This window comes from Lissotriton helveticus, chromosome 1_1 (assembly GCF_964261635.1).
Source record: "Lissotriton helveticus chromosome 1_1, aLisHel1.1, whole genome shotgun sequence".
Taxonomy (NCBI): domain Eukaryota; kingdom Metazoa; phylum Chordata; class Amphibia; order Caudata; family Salamandridae; genus Lissotriton; species Lissotriton helveticus.
In genome coordinates this window covers 119,044,308-119,049,167 of record NC_136057.1, presented here as the reverse complement: position 1 = coordinate 119,049,167, position 4,860 = coordinate 119,044,308, and positions in this window count along the sequence as shown.

Genomic DNA, 4,860 nt, shown 5'->3' with positions numbered 1-4,860 from the left:
GGCTTGAGCCCCGTCCGGCAGGGCCCGGTGGTGCGGGAATACCCCTCCGTCCTGCAAACCGGCCGGGGGTCCGAGGCGCCCGGGACGGAGGGTTCATCAGGACCCGGGAGGCCTGAAGCCCAGGAGCCCTGCAGCCCCAGAGCCCTGTAGCTCTGCAGCCCCCGGAGCCCTGCAGCCCCAGAGCCCTGCAGCTCCTGAGCCCTGAAGGCCCGGGTCAGGCAGATTGGCGTCATTTCGGTCCCAGCCATCTGGGCGCCCCTCTCGCCTCGGCCATCTGGTCGCCCGCAACGCTTTCCTATGGGGCGACCAGATGGCTGAACTTCCCTGGAAGTCTCGATGAGGTGCCATTTGCCTCCCGGATCTCAGCGAGGGCTCCAGGAGGTCGGGTACTTTCACGCCTTGGGTCCCCTCTGTCACCTCGCGTGCACAGTTTGCAAGAAAGGGGGGTAATTTTCCTCTGGATTACTAGGGACAGGGAACGCCCGGACACCACTCCAAGGCTTTTGGTTCTCTGCCAGAGGGACCAGATGGGCTATGCATGAAGAGGTGTGGCGCCGCGGCCAGGGCGACTGACGCTGGAATCCGGGGATCACGGTTCGATCCCCGGCTCCGGCGGCTGGTTAGCCCAGCACCATGTGACTATGGGCAATAGCTTGCTTAATCTTCCCGACGGCCCCCAGAGCCTAGAGACCCTAACGGGTGATGTGCGCTTTACAAATGTGGATTATTATTATTATTATTATGCCTGGGTAACACCTCCCTAGCCCACCCGGGGCTTCCTTCCTCCAGGCCAACGCCATGGCAAATTGCCCAGGACGGGCTCCATGGCTCTTGGGCAGTCGTCCCCCGGGCGTCCGGGGCTCCATCCAGGCCGACGGCATGGCAGAGTGCCCGGGATGGGCTCCATGCGTCCCGGGTATTCGTCCCCCGGGCGTCTGGGGCTCCATCCAGGCTGACCGCATGGCAGAGTGCCCGGGTCGGGCTCCATGGTTTTCACGGTGGTCCTCCCCTGGGTGTCGGGGTGGCTTCAGGCCGACGGCATGGAAAAGTGCCCAGGACGGGCTCAATGCGTCCTGGGCATTCGACCCCCGGGCGTCCGGGCCTGAGAGCTCCAGTGGTCCTTACTATGCCTGAGGCCCAGCCGGGGTCCCCGAGCCCTGCCCGGCGTGGGCAGGCAGAAGCCCTACCGCGAAGGCTCGGGTGGGAAGCAGGGAGTCCTTTTGGTCCCGGCCATCTGGTCGCCCGTAACGCTTTCCTGTGGGGCGACTAGATGGCCGGGCTTCCCTGGAAGTCCCTATGAGGTGCCATTGGCCTCTCAGATCCCAGCGAGGGCTCCAGGAGATCAGGAACTTTCGCGCCCAGGGTCCCCTGAGCCTCGCGGTGAGCACTTGTTCCCAGAAAGAGGGGTAGCCTTCCAAAGGGATTACTAGGGAAAGGTACTCTGGAACCCCTCTCGGCCTAGCGGTCCTCAGCCGGCAGCTGGATCGGCCAGGATGCCGCCCCAGCTCCGGGTCCGTCCCTGGGCCTGCCGCGTGGCAGGATGCCCTGGATGGGGTCCGCGAGGGCCCGGGCCTGGGGTCCCCGTCCCCCCCCCGGCCTGTCGCACTGCCCGGGACGGCAGGGGTTCCGTTGTGCCCGGGGAGCCTGGCTGGGTCACCCGCAATGCTTTCCTATGGGGCGACCAGATGGCCGGACTTCCCTGGAAGTCCTGATGAGGTGCCATTCGCCCCCGCATCCCAGCCAGGGCTCCAGGAAGTCGGGCACGTTCGCGCCTAGGGTCCCCTGAGCCTCGCGGTGCGCACTTATTCCCAGAAAGAGGGGTAGCCTTCCTCCGGATTACTAGGGACAAGGTACTCTGGGACCCCTCACGGCCTAGCGGTCCTCAGCTGGCAGCTGGACATGCCAGGATGCCGCCCCAGCCCCGGGTCCGTCCCTGAGCCTGGTGCGTGTCAGGATGCCCTAGATGGGGTCTGAGAGGGCCCGGGCCTGGGGTCCCCATCCCCCCCGGCCTGCCGCACTGCCTGAGACGGCGGGGGGTTCCGTTGTGTCCTGGGAGCCTGGCTGGGTTCAGGAGCTCCGGCCGGGGCTCCATCCTGGGTCCTGCCGCGTGGCAGGGTGCCCGGGACGGGGTCCGGAGGGCCTGGGGAAAGCTACCCCTGTGCCTCTGGGCCTGGGGCCCCGCCGGGCCTCGGGTGGGGTGCTCCCGCCCAGGGCCCCGTCCCCCAGCCTGCCGCACTGCCAAAGGGCCGGGACGGTGTTCCGTTGTGCCCGGGGAGCCTCCCCGTGCTTGGCTGGGTTCAGGAGCTCCGTCCGGGGCCCCTGAGGGTGGCCTCCCCACCCGGGGCTCCGTCCTGGGTCCTGCCGCATGGCAGGGTGCCTGGGACAGGGTCCGGAGGGCCCGGGGTAGGCTTCCCCTACGCCTTTGGGCCTGGGAGCCCCGGCAGGGTCCAGGGGCCCCGCCGGGCCCCGGTGCGGGTGCTCTGGCCCAGGGCCCTGTCCCCCCGGCCTGCCGCACTGCCAAAGGCCCGGGATGGGGTTCCGTGGTGCCCGGGGAGCCTCCCCTTGCTCGGCAGGGTTTCAGGAGCCCCGTCCGGGGCCCTTGAGGGCCACAGGGAGGGTGGCCTCCCCACCGGGGCTCCGTCCTGGGTCCTGCCGCGCGGCAGGGTGCCCGGGACGAGGTCCGGAGGTTACAGGCAGCTTCCCTTTCGTGCCCGGCCATCTGGTCGCACGGATCCCGTCGGCCACCTGGTCGCCCGGATCCCCTCGGCCATCTGGTCGCCCGCAATGCTTTCCTATGGGGCGACCAGATGGCCGGACTTCCCTGGAAGTCCCGATGAGGTGCCATTCGCCTCCTGGATCCCAGCGAGGGCTCCAGGAGGTCGGGCCCGTTCGCGCCTAGGGTCCCCTGAGCCTCGCGGTGCGCACTTGTTCCCAGAAAGAGGGGTAGCCTTCCAAAGGGATTACTAGGGAAAGGTACTCTGGAACCCCTCTCGGCCTAGCGGTCCTCAGCCGGCAGCTGGATAGGCCAGGATGCCGCCCCAGCTCCGGGTCCGTCCCTGGGCCTGCCGCGTGGCAGGATGCCCTGGATGGGGTCTGCGAGGGCCCGGGCCTGGGGTCCCCGTCCCCCCCGGCCTGTCGCACTGCCCGGGACGGCAGGGGTTCCGTTGTGCCCGGGGAGCCTGGCTGGGTCACCCGCAATGCTTTCCTATGGGGCGACCAGATGGCCGGACTTCCCTGGAAGTCCTGATGAGGTGCCATTCGCCCCCGCATCCCAGCCAGGGCTCCAGGAAGTCGGGCACGTTCGCGCCTAGGGTCCCCTGAGCCTCGCGGTGCGCACTTATTCCCAGAAAGAGGGGTAGCCTTCCTCCGGATTACTAGGGACAAGGTACTCTGGGATCCCTCACGGCCTAGCGGTCCTCAGCTGGCAGCTGGACATGCCAGGATGCCGCCCCAGCCCCGGGTCCGTCCCTGAGCCTGGTGCGTGTCAGGATGCCCTAGATGGGGTCTGAGAGGGCCCGGGCCTGGGGTGCCCGTCCCCCCCGGCCTGCCGCACTGCCTGAGACGGCGGGGGGTTCCGTTGTGTCCTGGGAGCCTGGCTGGGTTCAGGAGCTCCGGCCGGGGCTCCGTCCTGGGTCCTGCCGCGTGGCAGGGTGCCCGGGACAGGGTCCGGAGGGCCTGGGGAAAGCTACACCTGCGCCTCTGGGCCTGGGGCCCCGCCGGGCCTCGGGTGGGGTGCTCCGGCCCAGGGCCCCGTCCCCCAGCCTGCTGCACTGCCAAAGGGCCGGGATGGTGTTCCGTTGTGCCCGGGGAGCCTCCCCGTGCTTGGCTGGGTTCAGGAGCTCCGTCCGGGGCCCCTGAGGGTGGCCTCCCCACCCGGGGCTCCGTCCTGGGTCCTGCCGCGTGGCAGGGTGCCTGGGACAGGGTCCGGAGGGCCCGGGGTAGGCTTCCCCTGCGCCTTTGGGCCTGGGAGCCCCGGCAGGGTCCAGGGGCCCCGCCGGGCCCCGGTGCGGGTGCTCTGGCCCAGGGCCCTGTCCCCCCGGCCTGCCGCACTGCCAAAGGCCCGGGATGGGGTTCCGTGGTGCCCGGGGAGCCTCCCTTGCTCGGCAGGGTTTCAGGAGCCCCGTCCGGGGCCCTTGAGGGCCATTGGGAGGGTGGCCTCCCCACCGGGGCTCCGTCCTGGGTCCTGCAGCGCGGCAGGGTGCCCGGGACGAGGTCCGGAGGTTACAGGCAGCTTCCCTTTCGTGCCCGGCCATCTGGTCGCACGGATCCCGTCGGCCACCTGGTCGCCCGGATCCCCTCGGCCATCTGGTCGCCCGCAATGCTTTCCTATGGGGCGACCAGATGGCCGGACTTCCCTGGAAGTCCCGATGAGGTGCCATTCGCCTCCTGGATCCCAGGGAGGACTCCAGGAGGTCGGGCCCGTTCGCGCCTAGGGTCCCCTGAGCCTCGCGGTGCGCACTTATTCCCAGAAAGAGGGGTAGCCTTCCTCCGGATTACTAGGGACAAGGTACTCTGGGATCCCTCATGGCCTAGCGGTCCTCAGCCGGCAGCTGGACGGGCCAGGATATTGCCCCAGCCCCGTTCCTGGGCCTGCCGTGTGGCAGGAAGCCCTGGATGGGCTCCGGGAGGGCCTGGGAAGTTCCCTGCGCCTCTGGGCTCCCGGCTGGTGCCAGGAGCCCGGCCGGGCCCCGGGTCGGGTGCCCCCGTCCCCCGACCTGCCGCACTGCCACAGCCCGGGATGGGGTTCTGTTGTGCCCGGGGAGCCTCCCCTTGCTTGCCTGGGTCCAGGAGCTCCAGCATGAGCACCGCAGCTCTACGCCCTAACCCATTTGAACCCGCCGCAGCAAAGGGGTTAAATTA